General features: G+C 46.3%; 1 protein-coding gene across 4 annotated transcripts in view; it reads right to left on the bottom strand.

Moving 5' to 3' along the window:
- TESC (tescalcin) overlaps window positions 1–13,575 on the bottom strand; it is a 64,406-nt gene that overhangs the window by 39,645 nt on the left and 11,186 nt on the right. The gene's annotated exons all lie outside the window — the stretch shown is intronic.

The following is a 13,575-nucleotide window of genomic DNA, read 5'->3' on the forward strand; positions in this document are numbered from 1 at the left end:
ACACCCTGTGAACAGATACTTTTCTCCTCTGTTACATCATTTGAATAGTGCAGCTCGGAGGGTGCTGTACTCACACAACTGTGATTGGCAGAGTTGGGATTCAACCCCAAGTCTCCCCAACTCCAAAGACCACACCCCCCAACCGCTACGCAACACTGCCTCTTTTCCCAGAACATCCTGGTGTTCGAGGCCCTCAAGCCTGGTGTCTGGGGACTATGTATGTGTTCAGTCGCTAAGTTGTGCCCAACTTTTGGCGACTTCATGGACTGCAGCTCGCCAGGCTCCTCCGTCCATGGGATTTCCTAAGCAAGAACACTGGAGTGGGTTGCCATTTCCTCCTCCAGGGGATCTTCCTGACCCAGGGATTAAACCCGTGTCTCCTGCATTGGCAGGTGGGTTCTTTACCACTGTGCCACCAGAGAAGCCCCGGGGGACTGCATACAGTTCAGGCAAAAATTTCTGAAACCGCCTCTGGCCTGGGGCAGGGCTCACTCCTCCCACCACACTCGACATCTCTCATCCCTCAAGCAGCTTTTCTCTTCCTGTTTAAGGCGGCTAATATCTGGGGTCAAGTGGCCACCTTACTTCATGTTCTTTTTTTTTCCTTTTTGGCCTCAGGCTCCAGCTGTCATCTCTTCAAGAATCTACAACTCAGAGTTCTCAAGCTTCTCTAGAAGCTGTAGTTGGCTAGAAATGATCACTACAACGACCAAGCCATCCTGAAGGCCTGCCATGTGCTGGGGGAGTGGGACATCTCCAAGCATTAGCTCATCTGTTCTCAGGAAACCATGGGAGGGGGGCCACATCCCATGGTACAGATGTAGAAACTGATGCTTGGAAAGGTTAGGTAAGCCCTGGGGACAGTCACTACTTTTCCAGAGAAAAATACAGCCATTTGCGTCACATGCATGTTAGCACAGACATTCACATATTCCATGGTCTGGCCCATGCACCCAACAGAAATGCATATTTGCTGGGACTTCCTTGGTGGTCCAAACATGCATTTCTGTGCTTGCAATGCAGGGCACTCAAGTTCCATCCCTGGTCCGGAAACTAGATCCCACAGGCCACAACTAAGACCCAGTGTAGCAAAATTAAAAAAAAAAAAAAAAAAGCATATTTGCACTCAATCAGAGGCAGTATGATCTGAAGAGCCCTGGACTTCAGCCATGTGGTGCTAGTGGTAAAGAACCCACCTATTAATGCAGGAGATGTAAGTGATGCGGGTTGGATCCCTGAATCGGGAAGATCCCCTGGAGGGGGAAATGGCAACCCTCTCCAGTATTCTTGCCTGGGAAATCCCATGGACAGAGTAGCCTGGCAGGCTACTGTCCATAGGGTTGCAAAGAGTTGAAGCAATTTAGCACATACTAACACAAGACTACAGCCATGAAATTAAAAGACACTTGCTACTTGAAAGAAAAGCTATGACAAACTCAGTGTATTAAAAGGCAGAGACATCACTTTGCCAACAAAGTGATGGTTTTTATAGTCAAAGTTATGGTTTTTCTAGTATTCATGTATAGATGTGACAGGTGGACCATAAAGAAGGCTGAGAGCTGAAGAATTGATGCTTTCAAATTGTGGTGCTAGAAAACTCTAGAGAGTCCCTTAGACTACAAGGAGATCAAATCAGTCAATCCTAAAGGAAATCAACCCTGAATATTCTTGGAAGGACTGATGCTGAATACTGACACTCTAATACTTTGGCGGCCATCTGATGTGAAGAGCCGACTCACTGGAAAAGACCCTGATGCTGGGAAAGACTGAAGGTAGGAGGAGAAGGGGGCATCAGAGGATGGGATGGTTGGATGGCATCACTGACTCAGTGGACATGAGTTTAAGCAAACTCCGGGAAACAGTGAAGGGCAGGGAAGCCTGGAGCGCTGCAGCCCATGGGGCTGCAAAGAGTTGGATACAACTTAGCAACTGAACAGCAACAACAAACTGGAAATTACCTGAATGCCCCACAGCAGCAGAATAAAGTGGGTGTTCAGGGCCCAGTCGCTCAGTCATGTCTGACTCTTTGTGGCCCACCAGGCTCCTCTTCACGGGATTTTCCAGGCAAGAATACTAGAGAGAGTTGTCATTTCCTACTCCAGGGGATCTTCCCAACCCAGGGATCCAACAGGCAAGGTCTTTACCACTAGTGCCACCTGGGAAGCCCAGAGTGGGTGGTATATTCAAACAATGGAATAGTATGCAGCAGAAGATGAACGCGTAGTAGGCCATTAACTAGGGTGGTTTTCAAAACATAACAACAAGCAGAAGCCAGGTATGAAAAGAGTACATACTTTATGACTCCATTTACATAAAGCACAAAACCCGGCAGAGCTCATCTGCAGTATTAGAAGTCAGTCTAGAAAGGCTACATACGGTATGATTCCAACTACACGACCTTCTGGAAGAGGCAAAACTTACCAAGACAGTAATAAGACCAGTGGTTACCAGGGGAAAGATGAGCTGATGAAGCACACAGAATTTTCAGGGCAGTGAACCTACTCTGTGTGAACCTTATACATTTGTCCAACTCAAAGAATGTAGGACACCAAAGTGAAGTGAAAAAGGGTTAGTTGCCCAGTCGTGTCTGAATCTTTGTGATCCCATGGACTGTAGCCCGCCAGGCTCCTCTGTCTATGGAATTCTCCTGGCAAGAATACTGGAATGGATGGCCATTCCCTTCTCCAGGGGATCTTCCTGACCCAGGGATCGAACTCAGGTCTCCTGCACTGCAGGCAGATTCTTTACTGTCTGAGCCACTAGGGAAGCCTGGACACCAAGGAACCTAACATAAGCCTGATGTAAACCATGAACTCTGGGTGTTGATATGTCAGTGTAGATCCATCAATTATAACAAAGGCCCCATGCTGCAGGGGGTGTTAATGGTAGGGAGGCTGTGCATGTGGGTGGGGGCAGGCGTGCTGTGCTGGGCTTAGTCGCTCAGTTGCTCAGTCGTGTCCGACTCTGCAACCCCATGGACTGTAGCCCACCAGGCTCCTCTGTCCATGGGGATTCTCCAGGCAAGAATACTGGTGTGGGTTGCCATGCCCTTCTCCAGGAGATCTTCCCAACCAAGGGATTGAACCCAGGTCTCCCACACTGCAGGTGGATTCTTTACCATCTCAGCCACCAGGGAAGCCTGGGGGCTGGGGTGCATGTAATCTCTTTTCCTTCCCATTAATTTGCTGTTAACCTTAAATGGCTAATAACAAAGTCTTAATTTTTTTAAAGTTACAACAGCAGTTGCCCTTGACGGGGTAGTAACTTGAACGGGGCATGAGAGGGTTTCTGGGGGCTGGAAAGGTTTCATTCTTGACCCAGCAGCAGGTTACACAGCTGTGAAAAGTTTGTGGAACTGTATGCTCATGCGTGATGCACTTTTCTATAGGTGACCGTGCAATAAGACATTTGAGAAGCTGAGTAATGCTACATGTCGGGGATCTATCCTGAAAGAATAAATCCAACAGGTACAGTGAGATGAGTTTGTAAGTGTGTTCACTGTGTATTCTCCACAACAGCTTAACAACTGGACTCAATCTCAGTGCCCCCCAAAAGCAGGTCAGTTAAGTATTCTATGGTGTGTGTGTGCGTGCTCAGTTGTCTGACTCTTTGCAACCTTTTGGACTGTAGCCCACCAGGCTCCTCTTGTCCATGGGATTTTTTCAGGCAAGAATATGGGAGTGGGTTGCCGTTTCCTCCTCCGGGGGATCTTCCCAACCCAGGGATCGAACTCGTGTCTCCTGTGTCTTCTGCACTGCAGGTTAGTTCTTTACAGAGCCATCCGGGAAGCCCCCACCTTATGGTGTGTTTAGCCAATTAAACAATAAAAAAGGACGCTGAGAATTCCCTGGTGGTCCAGTGATTAAGACTCCGCACTTCCACTGCAGGGGGCGAAGGTTTGATCTCTGCCTGGGGGACTGAGATCTCACATGCTGGGCGGGCAGCGCAGCCGAAAAAAAAGATTTTAAAAAGGATGCTGACTTTAAAAGGGACAGCTGTGTATTTAACAGGAACATACATTCTAACATAATGTTGTCTAAAACAACCTGCTACAAAGACAGCAAGACTCCATTTTGGGGGGAACATCTAAATATACATAAATGCATGCAAGTAATGGAAGTCAACTTGTTTTCCCAAAATAATAATAGCAATTATCTCTCAACATTGGGATTAAAGACTCTTCTTGTTTGTTTTGCTTCCACTCATCTATATTTTCCAAATCTTCCATAATATACAATGTATACTTCTTAGTCATATAAGGATTTAAGCAGGTCCCATATGGGACAGCTGAGGAATCTCAAAAATAGTGTTAATGGTGAATCATTCACTGGCAAGTACACATCCCGGGCACACATGTACTATTTAATCCTTTCCGTGACCCTGTGACTGACCGACAATTCCCACTTTATAGACAAGAAATGGAGGTCCTGAGGGGGTCGGGAGTTTGCTCAAGGTCACTAAACTTAGAAAGCAGCAGCCCCAGGATATGAACATAGTTTGTCTGACAGAACATGTGTGATTCAGTCTGCTTGTTTTGTTTGTAGCTGACACCCCACACTGCCTCCCTTTGGGTGATCGGATTGTGTGTGTGTGCGCGCTCAGTCGCTCAGCTGTGTCTGACTCTTTGGGACCCCATGGACTGCAGCCCACCAGGCTCTTCTGTCTATGGGATTTCCCAGGCAAGAATACTGGAGTGGTTTGCCATTTCCCACTCCAGGAGATCTTCCCAACACAGGGATCGAACCCACATCTCTTGCGTCCCCTGCATCGGCAGGCAGACTCTTTATCACGGTGCCACCTGGGAAGCCCGGGTGATCAGAGTTTACTGGTCAATTAGAGTCCCCACAGATCAAAAAAAAAAAAAAAAAAAAAAGGAATACACTGATGCCGTTTGCAGCAACAGGGACGGATCTAGAGATTAGCATTCTGAATCAAATAAATCAGACCAAGAAAGTCTCTTATGACAGTGCTCATGTGTGAAATCTTAAAAAACGATACAAATGAATTTACAAAGCATAAGTGGACTTTCAGACATAGAAAACAAATTTATGGTTAACCAAAGGGGCAAGAGGGAGGGAAGAAGAAATTAGGAGCTTGGAATTAACATAAACACACCACTATATATGAAATAGAACAACAACAAGGTCCTATTGTATAGCACAGGGAACTATACTCAGTATCTTGTAATAACCCATAATGGAAACGCATCTAAAAGAGAATATATGTAACTAAATCACTTTGCTGTACACCTGAAAGTAATACAACACTATAAATCAATTATATTTCAATAGAAAATTCAAAAATACACTGATGTGTTGCAAAATAATGATCAGAAATTATAGCCAAACACATGCTGCTAAACCATCTCCAAGAAAGATGAGTTCCCTTGAAGACACTGTGCTAAGTGAGAGACGCTGATCACAAAGCCCACGCCTGGCAGAATCCTCTTTACACAAAACGCTTAGAGAGGCCAAGCCACAGACACAGAAAGTAGACCAGTGGTTGCCTGGGGCTGAGGAAGGAGAGAAGGAATCACTGATAATAGCAAAGGAGTTTCTTCAGAGGGGGTTGACAAGGTTCTAGAATGAGATTGTTACCCAACCCTTTGATTATACTAAGAGCTGCTGCTGCTGCTGCTGCTAAGTCGCTTCAGTCGTGTCCGACTCTGTGTGATCCCATAGATGGCAGCCCACCAGGCTCCCCCGTCCCTGGGATTCTCCAGGCAAGAACACTGGAGTGGATTGCCATTTCCTTCTCCAGTGCATGAAAGTGAAAAGTGAAAGTGAAGTCGCTCAGTCGTGCCCGACTCTTAGCGACCCCATGGACTGCAGCCCACCAGGCTCCTCCGTCCATGGGATTTTCCAGGCAAGAGTACTGGGGTGGGGTGCCACTGCCTTCTCCGACGCTAAAAGTTGAGCACACTGTAAAGGCGTGAGATGCAGGAGGTGAGTGACGGCTCAGTAAAGCCGCTGAAAAGTAAGTTAGGCCGCCCCTGGTGGGCCAGGGGTAAAGAATCTGCCTGCCAACTCGGGATGCGGGTTTAATCCCGGGTCCTGGACGATTCCAAATGCCAAAGGGCAACGAAGCCCCTGAGCCGCAGCTGCTGAGCCCCCGTGTGCCGCAGCTGCTGAAGCCTGCACGCCTAGAGCCTGTGTTCTGCAACAAGGGAACTGCAATGAGAAGCCCACGCACAGCAACCAGAGTAGCCCCTGCTAGACACAACTAAAGAAAGCACGCAGGGCGCAGCAACAAAGACCCAGTACAGATAAAAATAAATAAATAAAATGTTTTTAAAAAGTTAGTGCACCATCATGACAACAACCATAGCTGTTAATTAACAAGAGGCATTCATCAAGCTGTGTCCTGGGCACAGCGCCCGACTCTATTCTTGACGAGCCTTGGCTCACATAAGCCTCAATCAATCCTACCAGGCAGGCACAGCTTTTCCCCCAACCTAGAGATGGGAACACTGAGACCTGTCCCAGGCCACACAGACAGGAACGGTGAATAAACTATAAACCACCGTAGGCCAGGTTTCTCTAATGAAGAGTTTTCAGCTGATGCCATCCAAAAGGCAAGCACACGTGTGCACCACACACCTTTCTGCCCTGCTGCACTGAAAGCAGAGGAATCAGGAGGAAAACTCCTGCAGCTCGGGTTCCCTTTTTGGCACCCAAACCTTCAGAGCCAAGAACTCAGTCCTTAACAAAGTTCTATGTGCCCTCATCACCAGCCTCCCAGGTTGATCCTGTCACACAGGGTCCCCCATACACATGTGCCCATGTTACACCCTGGAAGGCCCTGTCTGTCCTTCCCTCAAGGGTTCTCATGATCCCTTGATCTCATGATCCCTCTCAAAGTTTCCCTGCTCCTCACTCTGAGCCCTCTCTGTTTCCCCCACCCCCACTGTGAGGTCACAGTTGCCATGGGAACGAGAGGCAGAGACACCTCGGTGCCTGGCATCTGGACCTGGTTATTTGGGGTTTTAGATTTCAACCTGAGGGAAATGCACACCCTTCCATGGGAGTGGTGGGAGTTTAATCTGCCTCATCCAGGGCTGGCAGGGTTGCGGGGGACGGGGTGGGGGCTGACCTGTCGCTTTTGTATCAAAAGTTTAAAAGGAAAAGTATACATCTGCAGGGCCCAATACAGAGCCACCAGCCACAAGTAGCTATGAAGATGGGCTGATGTGTGAAAAAACATACCAGCTTTCAAAGACTTATTACAAAACACGTGACAACTGTCTTAATACCTTTTCTATTAATTATATTTGAAATATTTTAGTTAGGTTAAATACATCATTAAAATTAACTTCAGTTGTTTATTTTTTTTAATGTGGCTACTAGAAAATCTAGAATTATGTTCCATCTATAGTTCACTGAAAATTTAGAATTATTCTACCTCACATTATATTTGTGCTGAACAGTGCCTGGTATTTGTGCTCTGAACCAGCAACTTGTCCCTAGGAATGAATCCTAAAGAACAGAGACAAATATACAAAGATAAATACATAAGAGTAATCACCATTGCCTATTTCGAACAGTAAAAAAAAAAAAAAAAAAAAAAGAATTGGGTAAATGCTGGGCCACAGAAAACTGGTTAAATAAATGCTGAAAATTGTTTTAGTATTGTGGGACACAGAAAAATACTCATGGAATATCATTCTATGGGAAAACCAACAGGCAACAAAGATCTTATTTACATGAAAGATCTCATTAACACATTGATATACAAGTGTGTACAAAAGAAAAATTAGGAAAAGGCTACAACAAAACAGTAGATTGTTCCAGATGGTAGCATGACAGGATATTTGTCTCCTCTAGCTCCTTATTTTGCTTAAGTAAGTAAGTGTTAGTCGCTCAGTCATGCCCGACTCTTTGTGACACCATGGACTGTAGCCCATCAGGCTCCTCTGTCCCTGAGATTTTCCAGGCAAGGATCCTGGAGTGGGTTGCCATTTCCTTCTCCAGGGGATCTTCCCAATCCAGGGATCGAACCCAGGACTCCTGCACTTCAGGCAGATTCTTTACCTGCTGAGCTACGTATCTATCGTTTAAGTTTCCTGCAATTAATAGGGATAACTTGTGTAATCTTATTTAAATTTTTTTCCTTCTATGGCTATAATGAAAATAAAATAGAGAATATCAAGCACTGGTGATACCATGGAGAAAGTGGATCCCTCAGACGTTGCAGATGGGAGTGGAAAATGATCCAGCAACTATGGAAAACAGTCTGGTGATTCCTCTTCTAACTAAACATAGATTTACACCGAATCCAGAAATCCTGCTCCTAAGCATGTACCCAGGATAAACAAAAATGTACATCCACACAGAAACCCGTAAACAAATGCTCACAGCAGCCCTATGCACAACAGCCAAAACGTAGGAACAACCCAGATGTCCTTCAACAGGTGAATGGATTAAAAAAACAGCTCATGCAGCTCAATATAAAAAAGAAACAACAAAACTCAAAGAGTGGGCAGAAGATCTAAACAGACACTTCTGCAAAGACAACATACAGATGGCCAAATAAGCCCATGAAAAGATGCTCAACATCGCTAATTATCAGAGAAATGAAAATCAAAACTACAGTGAGGTTACTGCCTCATACCAGTCAGAATGGCCATCATCAGAAAGTCTATGAACAATAAATGCTGGAGAGGGTGTGGAGAAAATAGAACCTGCTTACAGTGCTGGTGGGAATCTAAGTTGGCGCACCTACTATAGAGAACAGTATAGGGTTCCTTAAAAATCTAAAAACAGAACTACCATATGATCCAGCAAGGCCACCCCTGGGCATATTTCTGAAGAAAACCATATACACGCACTCCAGTGTTCATTGCAGCACTGTTTACAATAGCCTAGACATGGAAGCAACCTAAATGTCCACCGCCAGAGGAATGGATAAAAAAGATGGGCACATACAATGGAATATTCATCAATCATAAAAAAGAACGAAATAATGTCATTTACTGTAACAAGGATGTACCTTCATACTAAGTGAAATCAGAAAGAGAAAGACAAATACCATAGGTATCACTTACATGTGGAATTCTAAAAAAAAAAATACAAATGAATTTATTTACAAAATAGAAACAGACTTGCAGATATCAAAAACAAAGATATGGTTACCAAAAGGGAAAGGTGGAGGGGAGGGATAAACTAGGAGCTAGGAACAAAGATAATACACACCATTATATATAAAATAATCATCAAGGGCCTACTATATAGGTCCTATACCCAGTGGATAGCACAGAGAACTACCCAATATTCTATAATATCCTATATGGGAAAAGAATCTGAAAAAGAACGTACATGGATAACTGAATCACGCTGCTGCATACCTGAAACTAACATGACGTTGTAAATCAACCATACTCTAATATAATAAAACTTAAATTAAAAGTACTAGGGATGATAGTATATAATAAATATAATTAACACTGCTGTATGTTATACATGAAAGTTATTGAGAGTAAATCTTAAAAGTTCTCATCACAAGAAAATTTTTTTCTGTTTCTTCTTTAATTGAATCTATATGAAATGATGGCTGTTCACTAAGCTTATTACGATAATCACTTCATGATCTATGTAAACCAAATCTTTATGCTGTACACCTTAAACTTATGTAGTGCTGTATATCAACTATATGTCAATAAAACTGAAGGAGGAAAAAGGCCAGGAACACAAATCTTTTCTTTCCTCCCATAGTCAGTTTGTTTGTTTACTAAAAAAAAAAACTACATATTTAAGGAAACAAAGAATATTTGATTAAAACTGATTTAATAAATGTGTGCTCTATCCATACAGTGGACTATTATTCAGACATAAAAAAGGATGAACTACTGATGCCAGCTACAACGTGGATGAACCCTGAACACATTCTGCTGAAGGAAAGGAACCAGACCCAAAAGGCCACAGGTGTGTGATTCCATTTATCTGCAAAGGCCAGAGTAGGCAAACCTACAGACACAGACTGGATGGGTGCCTGCCAGGGGCAGGGGGGCAGTGAGGAGTGGCTATGGACATGGGGTCTCTGCCTGGCCCTGGCCCCGCCGCTCAGCCTGCCCCCTGCTATGCTAGGAGGGGTTGTGCTCACTGGGGGAAGGAGAATCGCATAGATCAGGAGGTCAGAGACAACACTCAGGAAGGAGGGCAGGTGGAGACTAGGAGCAGAGAAGCCAGCCCCAAATCCCCTGCAGGGTCCAGCCTCCCCTACATGACTCGGGAGGAAATGGGAGACCCGCATTCACCCACGTCCACTATGGGGTGGTCAGGACTGTTCGAGCCTGGTGGCAGGCATACAAAATACCACTTGCTCCTTCCTTCCAGAATCTGTGCTGGTCTCAAGGGAGTGGGGGCCTGACAGACGCCCCCCTGGGGTACAGCTGTGTCTGCTTCATCCCCTGACGGGTGCCCCCATCACTCTGAGAGACATGTACTGAGTGCCTCTGATTTGCTGGGCACCTGCCAGATGCCAAGGACGCAGACACAAAAGGCAGAGCCCTCACCTCGCTGTGATCCAGGACCCTAAGAGGGGCATCTGCTGGCCAAGGAGCATCAAGTGGGGCTGCTAGTCCACAGGGATGGGCTGGGAGGTGATGCCATTGGGATCCCAGAGGCTGAGGGCCCGGTGCAGGAGGCAGGGCTGGTGGAGGCAGAATGGGAGGAACTCAAGGAGCCCCAAGCCCTTGAGCATGGGCGAAGGCAGACTAAGAACAGAGGTGCTGGGTGTGGGGGGTGGACACATACAACGGCAATCAGACTTTACTCTGAGTTTCCAGAGGATGCTAAGCCACAAAACAAGAGCCCAGGCACCTGGCAACCAAATGGACGGTGATGCAGATGATGGAGCTGCGTACCTGCTGAGAGGCCCGCAGGTGTAGTGCTCCTGGCAGGGAAGGGAGCTCAAGACACAGCTGGGAGAAGCAGGGGTGACTGAGAGCATGCTGGCTCCTTTTTCAGTGGGTGCCCTCAAGCTACCCTGCCCCTTCATGTCCTCTCAGCAGTGCCAGCCTGGATGCAGGTGCCAGGATGCCAAGTGGCATCACCGGGAAGGTCTTGGTGCCTCTCAGGGCCTGCTGAATCCTGACAGACTGACCAGGACTCAACCCCTGGCATCAGCCGAAGTCCTAAAACACAGAGGTGTGCCCGACCGGACAGAAAGGGGAGCTAAACCCACTGCTGCCAAGAGCTGCCAGTTCCACCCCAGCTTCACGTCCTAAGAAACCGCCTCCCGAGACTGTAACTTCCTCCTCCGTATGAAGATAATAATAGCACCGCCCACAAGAGGCTGTTCATACCATGAGAAACAATCAAACCCCATACACAATATGCATAATCGTCAAAACGTGGGAACCCCAACATCCATCCACGGGTAGATGGATGAGCAAAATGAGGCATCTCCACCTGATGGCATATTACTCCACCACAAGACCAGCAAAGTACTGACACTTGCTACAGCCTGGATGAACCTTGAAAGCGTGACGTTAAGTGAGAGAAGCCAGACACGCAAGGCCACTACTGCATGCTCCCTTTTATATGAATCACCCAAAGCAAGCAGATCCATAGAGACAGAAAGTAGGTTAGTGGTTGCCAGGGGCTGCCAGTTAGTTGGGAGATTAGAGTGTTTGCTGATGGGCATGAAGTTTCTTTTGGGGGTGACGAAGATGGTTGGGAAATACAGAAGTGGTGGCGGCACATCACTGTGAAAGGGCTTAATGCCACTGAATTGTATGCTTTAAAATGGTTAAGATGGGGGAATTCCCTGGCGGTCCAGTGGTTTGGACTTTGTGCTTCTACTGCTGGGGGCCAGGGTTCAATTCCTGGTTGGGCAACTAAGAGCCTGCAAGCTGCATGGTGCAGCCAAAATAAATAAACAAACACAAAATTTTAAAAAAATTTTAATAGTTTAAGAGAATTCCTTGGTGCTGGGGAACTAAGATCCCACATGCCACAGGGCATGGCCAAAAAGAAATAATATAAATAAAATTAAATGGTTAAGATAATAAATTTCATATTATATGAATTTTGCCCCAATTGTAAAAGAAACTGTGTTACACGCTCAGCACTGCACCTGGTAGGAGGCGCATGAGACCCTGGAGTTGCCACGGTTGTTATTACTGTGCCTCCAAAGCACTCATCTCGTGGTACCTACTCAGCTCTTCAGCTGCCTCCAGGCTCCCAGGGAAGAGGGAACGTGCTGTGAGCCACCTGGGGCTACAGCCAAAGCAATGACTAAGCCAGGGCCTGGGGAGGGAGAGTGAGGGACTGGCCTTCACAGCCTGGAAGGGACCCGCTCTCACATGCCTGGTGCACACAAGATGCTGCGTGGTGTGAGGCGCCCTGCTTCTGTCCTCCACCTGCCGGCCATGCGGAAGCCACGTGCTGGGCGTGCTACAAACCACACCTCGCTGCTGGGAATTAAAAAAAAAAAAAAAAAAAGCACCTGGGAGCACGTGGCCTGGAGAAGGAAGTTTTCAGCCTCCATTCAATTCTCCACAGCTGAAGCAGCCACAAGAAGACTGACTGCTGGCCTTCCTCCAGCACCTTTAAATCCTTTCTACACAAACTTCAACCCACTTTGTAAACGCAAGAGCTGAGGAGTTCCCAGGAAAAGGTTGCCCCAGCCCTGAACCAGCGTGCAAGATGGCATTTATTTTAGGTACTGAAGGTCTTGTTAGATATTTGGGGTTGTATTTTTTGTTTTCCTGCACAGAAAGAATCCTCCAAATCTCAGAACTAGAGGGGATGCTGGGAGAGAGTACAGTGACATGAGTTTAGAAAACATTCTCCTCCCAGGAGAGACAAGACAATTCTCAAAATCACACAGACCATGCCCTGCTCATCCACGCTCATCTTCCCACGGCTAGGGTCTGGCCTTTCCCGTTCGCCTTACAGCAGCAATCGTAACTGCTGTGTGTCAGCATTTACACAGAGGCAGGACCTAAGCCAAATGCTTGACACACATTATCTTATTTAATCCTCAACACAATGTCTGTCTCTCATGATTATCACACCCATTTTACAGATAAGGAAACTGAGAGGTTAAGTCACTCCCCAAGGTCACAGAGATATGAGTGGCAGAACTGGGATTTGAACCAGGGTCTGTGACTCCAGAATCTGCTCTCATGACCATTTGTGGTGCTGTCTGCCAAAATGAAGAAATGACTAGGACAACAAACACATTATCACTTACCTCACTAAAGACAGAAAGATGTCTCCATTTTAATAAAAAGACTAGGGCTTCCCTGGTGGCTCAGTGGTAAAGAATCCTCCCACCAAAGCAGGAGAGGCGGTTCAATCCCTGATCCAGGAAGATCCCACATGCCGTGGAGCAACTAAGCCCATGTGCTATAATTACTTAGCCTGTGCTCTCGAGCTGGGAGCCATTACTGAAGCTCGAGAGCCTAGAGTCTGTGCTCTGCAACGAGAGAAGCCACCGCAATGAGAAGCCTGTGAGCCACAACTAGAGAGTAGGGCCCACTTGCTGCAACTGGAGAGAGGCCCACACAGCAGCCAAGATCCAGCACAGCCAAAAATGAATAAATAAAAATTATATTTTTAAAAAAGGCTA

This window comes from Bos indicus x Bos taurus, chromosome 17 (assembly GCF_003369695.1).
Source record: "Bos indicus x Bos taurus breed Angus x Brahman F1 hybrid chromosome 17, Bos_hybrid_MaternalHap_v2.0, whole genome shotgun sequence".
NCBI classification, from domain to species: domain Eukaryota; kingdom Metazoa; phylum Chordata; class Mammalia; order Artiodactyla; family Bovidae; genus Bos; species Bos indicus x Bos taurus.